Source organism: Astatotilapia calliptera, chromosome 22 (genome assembly GCF_900246225.1).
Source record: "Astatotilapia calliptera chromosome 22, fAstCal1.2, whole genome shotgun sequence".
Lineage (NCBI taxonomy): Eukaryota > Metazoa > Chordata > Actinopteri > Cichliformes > Cichlidae > Astatotilapia > Astatotilapia calliptera.
In genome coordinates this window covers 426,207-441,198 of record NC_039322.1, presented here as the reverse complement: position 1 = coordinate 441,198, position 14,992 = coordinate 426,207, and the positions used below count along the sequence as shown (strand labels likewise).

General features: G+C 50.7%; 1 protein-coding gene across 1 annotated transcript in view; it reads right to left on the bottom strand.

Moving 5' to 3' along the window:
- LOC113015379 (semaphorin-6D-like) overlaps positions 1-12,124 on the bottom strand; it is a 91,359-nt gene extending 79,235 nt beyond the window's left edge. Inside the window, 2 exon segments of the mRNA XM_026157396.1 lie at positions 793-910; positions 12,100-12,124. The gene's annotated coding sequence lies outside the window, so the exon portion shown is untranslated.
- Between the last annotated feature and the right edge of the window lie 2,868 nt (positions 12,125-14,992).

Genomic DNA, 14,992 nt, shown 5'->3' with positions numbered 1-14,992 from the left:
CTCCGAGCAGATTTCCTCGCTCACACTGTGACTGTGTGCGGATTTATTATCTGAGGCATGTCGAGGCCTTATCAGCTTCTTTAGAGTACTATCTCATCTGTGTGTGTGTGTGTGTGTGTGTGTGTGTTTTCAAGTTCAAGCAGGCCTTTAACCTCCAGTTTTCCCGTGGGATCTCTGCACTGCCTCGAGGCAAACACACACACACCCTGAGGCACATTTACTCTGCACATCCTCCAGTGTTTACTCATTAATTCTTACAGCGGTTTGTTATCGTCACACACACACACACACACACACACACACACACACACACACACACACACACACACACACACACACACACACACACACACACACACACACACACACACAGGTTCAGTAAAACAAAGTCAAATCTGCAGCATGTATCTCTCTTCAAGGGAACAGACTACTTCCTGTACTCGGTTCTTTAAGCCTGTTTCTGTGTATGCAGAGGTCAGAGGTCAGAGGTCAACACAATGGCATAAATGAAAGTTGTTTCTGACCATGACTGCAGTTTTATTTCCTGCAACGCACGGAAGACCTCACAAGGACCACAGGAGTACACGTATGACAGGACACGTCTGTATTCATGTGATGTCACAGGTCAGAGGTCATCTGGCAAGAGTCAGCGAGATTAAAGCTCCACACACTCCTGTGTGACTATCAGCTGATCATGTTATTAATGACACACACACAGTAACACCCTGCATGTCCCTGTGCAGCTCCAGCAGCAGCTTCATTAAAGACATTAGTACACACAGGTTAACTTACCTCGAATTCAGGTGGTCCAATCACGAGCAGCTTCTCGGCAGAGCCAATCAGAGCACAGAAAGGCCCAAATCCAGGTAGTAGAAGTCCAGATCCAGATGTAGTCCTGACTAATCCTGATCTGCTGAGACACAGTGGGAGAGAGGAGGCGGTCAGGCCTTTCGTCTTCATCCAGGTGCATTGTGGGAGGGGCGCAGGTGTCCCTGAGACCTGGACACCGGCAGATCTGACCACAGCCGGCCGGAGGGTTCAGGTCCAGAGAGAGAGGAGGGCTCGATCCCTGCTCCAGTCAGGATATCTCTGACTCACACTCCTCTAACAACACAGCCGGATCAGATTTGCTCCAGTTTTATGTTTTCCGTGAACTCCGTCTCATTCATCCACCTTTCCATACCTGAGCCGGGACATACCTGGAAGCACTGTGGGACACTCGGAAAAAGCAAAGACATGAAAACTGCTTCAGAAAAACCTGCACACACAAAGGACCAACAACATCATCCAACCACCAAGCCTCTAAACGAGCTACACCCTCCAGCAGAGAACCAACCAGAGAAGCAGGAGGAGCAGGAAGCCGGGGCGTTCCCAGACCTGGTTCCACCTGGAAAGGTGAGTCCAATAAAGCCGAGAGTCCGACAGGAGCAGGCGTCTGACTGGCTGTAGATACACGTGAAGCTCAAACGGAGAAGAATATGGAAACCAATCTGACCAGTTAACATAAAAACCACCAGTTCACCTGGAGCTGAGCGCTCAACACCTGCACTGTGGCCTTCTGCACATGCTCAGTGCTGTCTGCGGTCCACAGGTGTTACCTTCAGGTGAGTTTGTTGGGTTTTTTGCAATGCCACGAGTGACCACTGGGAGCAGCAGGACCACGGCTAAAACAGCAGGATACAATATCAGTGCCGCCGGAATGTGACCTTTGACCCTCTCTGACAATTACAACTCATAACTGTAATTCATAGTAGTAACTTCGGAATGTGTGTTTGTTTAGCTGATATCGTCCATGTAAATGAGGTCACATGTCAGCTGTCCTGCCTTTATGCTCAGTCTCTGCTGCGGTGACCTTTCACCTCTGACACAAGCAGCAGAGACGACCGCAGCAGTCAGCAGTCCTCTGCAGCACAGGCTGATAACACCCGCCCTCAGTAATCCTGGATGCTGAGACAGCTTCAGCACAGGAAAGAGGAGCAGCGTGGGATCTGACACTTCCTGTTGGTGAATCCGAGCGTCGACACGCAGACTTTGGACTTTCACTCAAATGGATCCTCAGGAAAACGAGCATCAGCGGAAGAACTCTTGGACATATATGAATAGACGTGAGCTTTACTGACAGTGAGAGAGGAGATGAGTCCATTATCCTGATGAAGACCCTCCGTTAGCGGGATGATCTAACTCGGGGCCACATTAGTGACTCTCTCACATCTCTGGCTGCTCCGGGCCTCCGGAGGCAGCGAGAGGTCCAGATGTGGATGGATGCGATGCCGGGATCAGCAGAGGGAGCGTGGAGGTCTGCCGCAGCCGTCGTGGAAATAAAAGAGATGTGAGCACTGAGCCTCCGAGCGGCGAGCACGGGAGGTGAGTTATGGGTGGCGACAGCCGACAGGTCTGAGCAAATGAGCCGAAAAGAGAGACGAGTTCAGACGGAGCACGAGGCGGCGAGGGAGAAAATTAAAGGAGGAGAGAAATGAGGGGAGGACGGCAGAAAATAATGAAAGAGCAGATCCTGCAGCGGTGACGCGCAGCCACGGGGAGTGCGCTCAAGTCCCTGCGTCATGCAAACTCTGCAGTCAGATTTGATTGTGATTTGTTTGCCGGCGTTCGGTGGGAGGAATCAGCCGGAGCGCTCCCACTTCTGTTTGTTCTGCACCAGGTTTCCCGGGAAAAAGACGTCCTGCTGGCTGCACATCAAACAGACAAAAGCCAACGATCCCACAGAACGCTAATCAGAACACACACAGGAAGTGATTTCCTCCACAAGCAACAAAAGCACCACGCGAGGAGGACGCCATCGAGCGCGGAGATGCTCCAACCACCGACCTGTCGGTGTCGGTGCTGAGCCCCACACAGCTCGTTACAGTCCTGTGCTGTTACTCACACGCACGCTCACGTCCTCCTCGCCATCAGCCAGTGCCCCGGCGCAGGTAACCTCCTGCCTCGATCACGGGGAGTATTCCCAGCAGTGGGAGCTCTGGGAGAAGTTCATGTGCAGGAATAGCTTCACGGAAGCACATCACACATCCGGGAGTGTGACAGCAGTCCACACTCACACTAAAGGACTCTTCAAAATCATACGTGATAGAAAAAGTTCCCATAATTCCTCTCTGCTTTAGTGCTGCTTATGGGTAAAGTGCTGGTGTGCTGCAGTGTTTCACACAGGCCGGGTCTAATCCGGAGCGCTTCACGCTCGCTCTCTCTCTGCAGCCTCGCCGGGTTAATAAGTGTAAATCTTCCAGCAGGGAAACCGCCACATCTGTCACAGCTGGTGCCTGATACAGATCCTGATACTGCAGCGGGTTCATGCACCCTGCACATGCAGCAGCTTTAAATCTGACCGCTCACCTTCAGCCTGTGTGTGTGTGTGTGATGATGCAGCCGGGCGGAGAGAGCTGCTCTAAGCCGGATAAATTCATAAACAGTGTTTCAGCGCCGCTTCAGAACGACTCTGAAAACAGCGAGCGCCGACTCGCTCCAAAGCTGCTCGCTGTGTCTGCTCTCTGTCCGTTTAGCTTCACCCAACCTCACCTGACCTCACGCTCCAACCCAGCAGTAAAGGAAACAGAAACAAATGTAGAGAACAGGCTTCAGGTCAGTGCCCTGGGACAAAACATGCTTCTGCGTCCGTAGGTTAATTAATATTAACGATTACTGATCACAGCAGATCGACAGGACGCCACTCACTCATGGCTCCGCTGAGAAAAACGGAGAGGAACTAAAAACCAAACTGCTGCAGCCTCAAACTCATACCAGGAAAATTTATGGTGATGGAAAACAAACGAATACTAATGAAATGAATTCATTGAATCTATGAATCATTTATTCATGCAAACACAAAGAACATCGTCTCCATCCTTTCACTGAAACAAGCACTGGGTGCAACAAAGTAACAAATTACTGTAAAAACATTACATTTTTCAGGAAGGCAGTAACAGTAACTGTACTAAGTTATGTCCTTACAAAGGTTCTTTGGTGATCTGCACGCTAAGCTAGCCGAGAACCCAGAGTGATGATCCAGTGCATGCAGACTCCAGTCCTGCAGCCAGAGCCCGATTTCGGTCAGCGACGCTGTGACTGTGCAGCAGGATAAACACGGAAACACGTCTCCTGCCTGCAAAGTTGTGTGGCGCGTTCATCTTTTGTTAATAAGATTATAACGTTTCCTCTTCCTGTCTCATGGCGAGCGCTCTGCCAGTGCTGGGCGGAGTCTTGTGTTGAAGTGTGGGTTTCACCGGCCGCTAGCATCTCCTCACCAAGTGGTAGCCTGATTAGACTAGCGCTGTGTTTTTAGATGCTAAATGATCATTGGGCGCTGACGTCCTCGCCATCAGACGTGATTGTTGGACACATAAACATGCGACATCACTCCATCAATCGCACTCTGATATTACACTTGTTCACATGATGTTTTATTTACACGGCACAGATATTCTTCTGTGTTTTGGGTCGTTACAAGCTGACCTGAGGTCAGCTGATAAAACATAAAGACCGTCTCAGTGTTTGAACTGAAAGCCTCATTACCCGTGAACAAACACGTCTCTGTTTCCTGCAGCAAAACCAGGTAATCTGCTGCCTATTAACACAGCATTACCAAAAACTGGGCTAATCCACCCATTGTTCTGTGTGCGCATGTGTGTGTGTGTGTGTGTCTTTGTGTTTTGTGCAGTCTGAATGACGGGGAAAAGGTCACCGGATGAATCTGCTGGATCAAACGGAGGCGACCAATGAAAGGCCACCTAACACACACACATACACACTCAGAGACACACAAAGAAGCACACACAGCTGGAGTGTGAAACACACTGCAGCCATCCTGCACATGCCTGGCAGCGGGTAGATCCTGGTAGCCTGGAGGTCAGCCAACACACACACACACACACACACACACACACACACACACACACACACACACACACACACACACACACACACACACACACACACACACGTCAGCCTGATGGTTTCCTGCTTTCGGAGCCTCCTACGCCCCTCACTGTGAACGGTGAGCCAAGAAAACGTGGAAACAGATGCCGATGGCGTTCCTTCAGAGCGCGGTGGCGGCTCTGACCTCGGGTGCTTCAAATTCCTTCACTTTGAGAGGAAACTGTTTTTCCTCCACAGCAGAGTCGTCATCGACAGCTGGAATCTACGGTGGCCTTAAACCCACGTTTAAGGAAACAAAGACAAAAACGCTGCAAAAGCCCAAAACAGAACGGAGCTGTTTCTGGGGACACAATAACGGGACGGACCAGCTGTAGGGGTCACACAAGCTGTGTCCCAAAATGTCGGATGCATCCTTCGGAGGACCCGCCTTCGCGGTCTACGTTGGCCGGGTCCTTCGAAGACCGAGAAGGCCGGAAGTGTGAGGCTGTGAAATGTGACGGTCTCGCCTTCAGATCTGCGTCACCGCTGTGTCGGTGGGGTTTACTAAACTCGCCGTCTGCTCCTTGCTGTCTAAAATATAACAGGACACTGGAGTAAACTCTTCACCGTCTCACACTCTGACGTTTATTCAGCTGTGTGATCCCGGAGGAACCCACTCGATGGATTAATAAAGTTTAATTTAATCTAATAAACTAATAACTTTGATGTGAGCCAAACCGTCTGAAAACGATGAAGCCGGGGGGGTCCGCTGCTCTCGCCGGCTCGAGTGACCCTTGAACCCCCCGGCTCGCTATTGAGCTGGTGGGTCACAGACGTCTCCGAAAACGTCGGCGCACTTTTGCAAATATGCGATAAACCGAGCAGATATTTGAAGTTTACACAGATTCTCGCCTGAAAATATGTTAAAGGTTTATTTTGTGACCCAGAAAGAATAATAAGAGTAATTTTAAAACTTAGTAGCGGCCGCCATTGTTGGAAACTGGAGTTTGGCTGGGCCGTGCTATGAATTCTGGAATATGGTGGGCCGCGAAGGACACACCCGACCCATCCTTCAAATCCGGGGAAATGAAGGACGCATTTGAAGGAGCCGACGAATTGTGCCAGCCTTCGTCGCGTCGATGTGACGTAATCGGCCTTCAAATGCGGCCTCGGGAGGATGCAGCCGACGTTTTGGGACACAGCTACAGACTCGGAGGTGTGTTTTTGTCACTCATGTAACCGCAGATGCATGTTTGCTATCGCCTGTTTACTGTTAGGCCCTGGTCCGTCACGTTAATGTCTCCTCAGAAACGCTTCTGTTGTGCTTTATTTACCTTCTGTGGCGTTTTTCTTTAAGTTGCAGTGCGTTTGGCCTCTCAGGACAACCAGAGGAAACGTGCCGGAGGACGCCACGGTCGCTCAGCAGTGAATTACAACATGCCGCCATTGCCGAGGCGCATGCGCCGACAGCTGCAGATTAAGTAACACAGCCGCTGTGATCGGGTTCTCTGATGTGAGGGAGCTGCTGATACAGCTCAAACTATCCGCCTCTGAAAGCGAAGCGCAGCTGAGGAGCCATCGCTACCCTCGCCACTCCTGTGACTGCTTCCTGTTCAGTGACATCACAGAACTCCATGAAAAAGACAGACAGGCCCAAACTTTCATCCGAGGACACCGTCGCTGTTCTGCAGTAAAACAAATAAGAACTGCACATGCACGGCAGCGTTTCAGGGTTTCCTGGAGCGTGACCACACCTGGGCCAAGTATGGACAGAGTCTGTGTGAGCACAGGTGGGTGTGGCCTGTGCCTCTGATGGACAGAAAGGAAAAACGCTGATTTTCCATCAGCAGAAACCCCAAAAAGCAAAAACCTGGGATCATTAGCGTCCGCTCTCGAGTGTGTCACATGACCGACTTTTGCTAGGTCTCTCTGGAAACAGGAAATAAATATCCTACTGTTATAACTAATGTCACCTGAAACTTTGAGCCTGCGTGAGCGAACCTTTAAATCTCCTTCTGCAGTCTGGCTGAAGCATCAGAGGAAACGCACAGGAAGCATGAAGCTGTCAGAAACAGGCTGTCATTGGCTCCCGCGGACCGCCGCTGTCTTCATCTCCTTCTTTATGGTCTCCTGATCTCCCCCGCCGCACGTAAAGGTCAGACAAACGAAATCACAGAGAAGCAGCGGGACACGCGCTGAGGTCGGCCGCCGCTCACTCCAAAGAAATTTCATCTGTCTTCATCTCTGAGGTTCAATTTACCCGCAACCTGAGCGAGGGGGAGGGGTCTGTGCAGGCGAGCAGAACCAGTACAATAACATAAGTAGGAGGAGAAGCAGGGGAAGGAGGTGTGTGAGAGCACAGATAGACAGAACACAAAAACACACACACGACCCGGAGCCGGACATCGCGACCCGGAGCCGGACATCGCGACCCGGGCTCAGACCCGCAGAGAACGAGACAATTCTGAGGACGTGCTACAGAATGACGCTTGGTCAGCGTCTGATACGCAGCCAACACGCGCACTCACAGCATCCGCTGCACATACCTAGAACAGGGCGACGACCAAAAATATTTATCACCATATACATTGGAAAATTTGCGATAACGATGTAACTGACACGAGACAAAATACTTTACAACTCCACAACTTTATTAGTGCAAAAACAAAACATCAATGTATTTTAACTTAAACAAGCAGCTGTTTCTTATGTGCATTAAAATAAATATAAAAATGTAACAGTGCAAACTCCTCGCTGACAGTTTAACCAAAAGGCGTTTCCAGTGGAAACTGGCCGACACATCCTCAGCATAACCATGTATAACATCCACAAAACTTAAAAAGAGGTTAAACACACACAACACGGTAACATTATGTTGAAGCACAGCACGTATCACTCCGCGAGGATACATAAGGCACACGGGATTATAAGGGGCTCTATCGACTTTCAGAAAAATCAAAGGATGATTTTAAGTGCGCCGTATTTTCCAAACAACACGGTAATAACGACGGCCCGCTAGCATGCGCTACCAGAAATAGTGCTTTGTTGTGTATCTGAGGGTCGAAAGCTAAACCAGTTCCACACCAGTGAAGCTGCAGCATTTTTACAAACCAGTTCAGGTTCATCTGTTTCATTCAACGATCCACTTTCGCTCTTCTCGTTCTGCGTCGCCTCCATGTGCGTATGAAAACAAAGGCACTGCGCATGCGCGTTTTACCCATATTCTATCGCAATATTTCATTTTCCTATCATTACCCAACATGACACCGGTGTTACCGTGAACGGTATGATATAGCCCCGCCCTACCTCCACCTGTGGTCATGGGGAATAAACCACTAGATTCTGAGAGTGGCTTCCACATTTCTGAGACCACAATCACATAACAGCGTCCACAGCTGCAGACTTCCTGTGCCACAGGGGGCGCTCTCGGCCACAGTGAAAGCAGCTCTCTGGAAAACTTGAAGTTTTCATGAAGTTTCTGGCGGAGACAGCAGAGCCGGGCGCCATCGAGAGAGCACGTCCTGCCCAATCAGCACTCAGCAGCAGAAGACATGCTCAGGAAGTACAGCACAGCGATGAAGGGCATCGCCTCCACCCTGCTGCGCAAACACCACTCCATGTTTAACTTCAACTGACGACACGCTCGACCCTCCCTCAACTTCCTGTGCAGGCTTTCAGGGTGTTACATCATAGTCTACATCATGTAACAAGGACCGCGACACGAGTGGAGGGAGGAGGGGGGGGAGGCAGAAGGGGATGGAGGAGAGATGGGGGAGGGGAGGCAGGAGGGATGGGAGGAGGGGAGGGAGGAGAGGAGGGAGGAGAGGAGGGAGGATAGGAGGCAGGATGGAGGAGAGGAGGGAGGAGAGGGAGAGGAGGGAGGAGAGGAGGGAGGAGAGGGGGCAGGATGGAGGAGAGGAGGGAGGATGGAGGAGGGAGGAGAGGAGAGGAGGGAGGAGAGGGGGCAGGATGGAGGAGAGGAGGCAGGAGGGGATGGAGGAGAGATGGGAGGAGGGGTGGGAGGAGGAGAAGCAATTGGGGAGGCAGAAGGGGATGGAGGAGGGATGGGAGGAGGGGAAGCAGGAGGGGAGGGAGGAGAGGAGGGAGGATAGGAGGCAGGATGGAGGAGAGGAGGGAGGAGAGGAGAGGAGGGAGGAGAGGGGGCAGGAGGGGAGGGAGGAGAGGGGGCAGGAGGGGAGGGAGGAGAGGGCAGGATGGAGGAGAGGAGGGAGGATGGTGGAGAGGAGGGAGGAGAGGAGAGGAGGTGTGTGTGTGTGTGTGTGTGTGTGTGTGTGTGTGTGTGTGTGTGTGTGTGTGTGTGTGTGTGTGTCTGATGTAACCTGGAGGAGTTTCTCTGCTAATGAGGTTGAAGGAGGTCAGAGGGAGGAAGGAGAGAGGAAGAAGGAGGGCAGGAAGAGAGGAAGGATCGTCCTGTGTGAGTCGGAGCACACGCCGGTTTGTGTGATGTCGTTAAAGAACAGCCGGCTGCACGCGCTGCACGGAGCGCTCAGGCCGCAGAGCGTGAGCGATGAAACCCTTGGACCCGAAGCCTGAAGATGAACTCCCACGACGCGTTTTCAATACAGCGCGCCGTCACACCTGACATCACATCCATGGCAGTGCCCACAGCCTCTGCAGAGTCAGGTCAGCTGACTTTTTAAGGAACACGTCTTTGCTTCTTTGCTTAAAGGTGGAAATAAAATACAGACAATAAACGATGACATCATCATCACGTTCCCTCCAGCTCCAGCTTCAGCCGCCCTGCATGCTGTGCAAAGGGAAAAGTCAGAATGCCGACCTGGCAGCGAGTGCATTTATTGTTTCAGAGGTCATGTGGTGGAAGCCCCGCAGATCGCCGTTTGAAGCATTTAAGGTGGAATTCCCCTGCAAACCTGCGCTCTGAAACACACCGCCACACCTACAAGCTGCGCCTTGCTGAAGGTGATGCAGCTCTGAGATAAACAGGCCCAAATCCACCTGTGAGCGTCTCTCAGAGACCGGCCGTCCCTGGAGTAGAAACCAAACACGCCCCGACTCTGAAGCAGCGTCTGTGACACGTTTTAGAAACTCATCGTGGCCACACACAGCCGGCTGCTGTAACTCTCCTCGCTTTCTTTCTTTAGCAAAGAAAATGTGACCTTTGACCTCAACGCTCACAGGCAAAACCACAGCCAACCCGCTCAGAGTCGGGTCGGGGTGAGGTCAGCGTGCCTCCGTTCTTAATCCTGGATGAGTGTTTTTGGGGGCGTGGCCAGCTGCTGTCTGCAGCAGGTGAAACTCTGCCATCAGCAGCAGCTGTGACTGGGTTTAAAGTCACATCAAGAAGCCGCCGTCAGACGCACAGGCCGCCACGGCGTTCGCACCCTTCATGGCAGAGATAATCAACTCGTTACGTTATGATTAGCTCATTAACCCTAACGCGAGCCACCACAGCACCGGTGAACGCTGCCATGATTGCTGAGGCTCCGACACGCTCGCCTTCTGCCAAAATCTATCCACGCCCACTTTACTGATTCTGTGCATCATAATCAGCCATTTACAGGCGGGACGCCGCTCGTCAAGGAGCAACGGCGAGTTTCATTTTGATATTTCACGGACAACCTTCAGACAACTGACCCTGAGAATTCCTCCTTAAATCCCCGAAACGTCTGATCAGAGGACGTCACTTTCTCAGCGCCACACAGGAGGATTTCCAGGGGGCGGGGCTTGATTCATTACAGAAAAAAATTATCTAAGCAAGCAGATGACAACAAATATGTCACTGAGCTGCAGTTCTTCTGACGTCCAGCAGAGGTGCCAGCAGTGCATCAGCTGCTCTCTACGTTCATCACACCTGCATGGTGACTTTACCTGTGACTGCAGGAGTGAGACAGGTGAGCCACAGACAGAACAGCCTCCTCCAGGTCTGCACACATCTGGAAGCCACGCACACACAAACACACACCGCATCTTGTGGAACAGCGCTCCCCTGAACAACCCAGTTACACCTGGACAGGTACTTTTGGCCCCACAGCGTATATTAAAATGCTTGTCTGCCTCAAAGGGAGAGGATTTATGGTCTCTGAGGGGCGTGGCCAAATGACACCTGCTGTAGGTAACGCATGAACATGCAGCAGAGCTTCAAAGCACAGGTTGAAAGTTTCAGGGATTAAATTCACCTGCAGAGATTTGTCACAAATCCGACAAATAGAAACAGTAAAAAGGTGCAGATAAATGTATTAAAACAAAAATATGACAAAAAATACAAAAACAAGCAGAAAAATAATGAATCATAGTTAAAATACTGAAACTCAGGAATAAAAATAAACCATTTAAATTCTAAATGAATCATTAATAAAAAAAAGTAAACATCAGGAAAGTAAAGCCAAGAATTAAAACAATGAAATAGATTCAATTTATTTCAGATTTACTCTGTTTATCACAGGAAGCAACAAAGTATCGATCACATCGATCACATCTCACTGACTCAGATCAATACATCAGTACAGTGACAACAAAGGCTTTTCTATTCCACCACCTCACTGACCATCACTGATGATTAATATTGATCATCTGGATCCACAAAAACCTTCAACCAGACCCCACGCGCACACACACACACACACACACACACACACACACACACACACACACACACACACACACACACACACACACAGTCTCTCTCTCTCACACACACACACACACACAGTCTCTCTCTCTCTCACACACACACACACACACAGTCTCTCTCTCTCTCACACACACACACACACACACACACACAGTCTCTCTCTCTCACACACACACACACACAGTCTCTCTCTCTCTCACACACACACACACACACAGTCTCTCTCTCTCTCACACACACACACACACACAGTCTCTCTCTCTCTCACACACACACACACACACACACACAGTCTCTCTCTCTCACACACACACACACACACACACAGTCTCTCTCTCTCACACACACACACACACACACACACACACAGTCTCTCTCTCTCTCACACACACACACACACAGTCTCTCTCTCTCTCACACACACACACACACACACACACAGTCTCTCTCTCTCTCTCTCTCTCTCACACACACACACACACACACACACACAGTCTCTCTCTCTCTCTCTCTCTCTCACACACACACACACACACACAGTCTCTCTCTCTCACACACACACACAGTATCGATGACAGCAGCTATCGATCATGTGATCGGACTGATCGGCTCAAAGTCACCTGCGCGGCTCCCGCTGCGCACCACACGACGACCGGAACTCTCTCACACGCGCCAGCGCACGCGCAGCGGTGTGTGCGCCCTTAAATAAGGAGGACAAAGACGCCCACCCGAACGCACGCGCTCCGCTCCTGCGGCGCAGGTTCGGGAAACACGCGCACACCCAGCCCCGCGCGGAGCTGAAGTTGGAGCTCGCGCGAGAAGGTGACTGGAGTTAACGAGGGTCCGAGGGTGCGCGCCGCGCGTGCTCGTTCCGTCCGCCTGATTGACGGCGGGCAATCAAAGCAGCAGCACGGTCGCACGCACAGGAGCGTCCCCTTCCCTGCTGCGCGTGCGCCCACAGACAGTAGGTACCGGACAAGCAAGCACGCACGCGCACCCCGTGCGCCCAGCGTTAAACCCCAGAAGAAGAAGCGGCGGCTCACCTCCGAGTTCTTTGCAGTAATCCACGCCGACCTCCTGCTGCTTCTTCCCGGCCGCTGAACCCGCAGCTCCGCCGCTACACCGTAAATCCACCACACGGCGCGGGCGCACGCACTACTGCAAGTCCGGGTCCAACCGACACAATGAGCCGTCTCCGAGCAGCCAGCGTCTCCGGCAAACGGCCACGCCCTCTGATTAGCATAATCGACTACTGCAGCCTATCACGGAGCGGGGCTGCAACCGCTGGCCCCGCCCCCTCCCAATTTAAAGTCCCTGTGTTAGCGGTTCTGGTTGCTCAAATCAAATTAAATCAAATCACTTTTATTGTCACATCACATGTGCAGGTACATTGGTACAGCACATGCGAGTGAAATTCTTGTGTGCGAGCTTCACAAGCAACAGAGTTGTGCAAAATACAATAACATAAACAGGCAAAATATACCAACTACAGAAGCAATAACCAGGCAACATCTAGGACTGATGCCTCACTGGCTGAGGATCTAAACCGTTTCTTCGCCCGCTTTGAGACGACCAAGCCCTCAGCTGCCACACCACTTCCACCCGCCCCCAGCACTGGCACACTAACACTTAGGGAGCATCAAGTGAGGTGTGTTCTAAGGTCAGTGAATCCCAGGAAGGCGGCAGGTCCTGATGGAATACATGGAAAGGTTCTCAGAGCATGTGCTGACGAACTGACCGGAGTCTTCACTAAAATCTTCAACCTTTCCTTGTCATCAAACACGTCCCGCCCTACCTCAAAACCTCCACCATCATCCCCATCGCCAAGAAGACAGCTGTGGCCAGCCCAAATGACTACAGGCCTGTTGCACTTACGCCTGTAGTGATGAAGTGCTTTGAGAGACTGGTCTGTCAGCACATCAGGGCCGGTCTGCCTCCCACTCTGGACCCCCACCAATTTGCCTACAGGAAAAATCGTTCCACCGAGGACGCTATCACCATAGCGCTCCACACTGCGCTGAGTCACCTGGAGCACCGAGGAAGCTATGTGAGAATGCTCTTCCTGGACTTCAGCTCAGCATTCAATCATATCATCCCGGAGATCCTGGTCCAGAAACTGTCTCACCTGGGACTCTCCACCCCCATCTGCCTCTGGATCAAGGACTTCCTGACAAATAGACCACAGTCTGTCAGACTCGGCCCCCACCGGTCCAGCACCATCACACTCAGCACCGGGTCTCCACAAGGATGTGTTTTGAGTCCCCTCCTGTTTACGCTCTACACATCCGACTGCTCCCCTACCCATCTCTCAAACACCATCATAAAGTTCGCGGATGACACCACAGTGGTTGGACTCATCTCAAGGGGGGAGGAGTCGGACTACAGAGATGAGGTCAACAGACTGACTGAGTGGTGTTCAGTTAACAACCTCCAACTGAACACCACAAAAACTAAAGAACTTATCTTGGACTTCAGGAAGGGCAGAGCAGACCCGGCCCCACTTTACATTCACGGGAGCTGTGTGGAGAGGGTACACTCCATGAGGTTTCTGGGCGTGCAGATATCTGATGACCTCTCCTGGACTGCAAATACTACAGCGGTGGTTAAAAAGGCCCAGCAGCGTCTCCACTTTCTGAGAGTGCTCAGGAGGAACAACCTGGAGGAGAGGCTGCTGGTGACATTTTACAGAGCCACCATAGAGAGCATCCTAACGTACGGCATAACAACATGGTATGCAGGGTGCTCAGCTGCAGACAGGAAAGTACTGCAGAGGGTCATCAACACAGCCCAGAAGATCACTGGCTGCTCTCTGCCCAGCCTGGAGGTCACTGCAAACTCTCGGTACCTCAGCAGAGCTGGCAATATCATCAAGGACCACTCTCACCCCAGCAACCAACTGTTTGAACTATTACCGTCAGGCCGACGGTACAGGTCACATAAAACCAGGACAAACAGATTCAGGGATAGCTTCTTTCCCAGAGCTATCACCGTAGTAAATAAGCACAAAAACAATTGAACCTATTCCATACCGTCACTGTCATTATATTATGCTGCTTTTCATACTGTCATCATATTAATGCTGCTATCCCGTATATATTGTACATACTATTGTTTGAGTACTTACGATTGTTTTTTTTGTACTTTTTATATTTTACATTTATATTTATTATTGAAACTTGCACCAAGGGAGTGGCACTCCAATTTCGTTGTACTCTGTACAATGACAATAAAGGCTATTCTATACGAATGGCTAAATCTGAAACTAATAAATATATGTACAAATGTATGCTCAGCCCTGAAACATGCACTACTTCCTCTATTCTGTATTTATTTTTCTTTATTTTATGTTCTTTACTTTCACTTTATATTATTTATGTCTTATTTCGGATCTGTTAATTGCATCATCAATACATTTAATATTAAAACATCTTCCAAACAATCAAAATATTCAATATTTCTGAAAAAGCATTTAAAGAAGGGAGATATGGTGAGTGTTAAATACTGACTGTACGT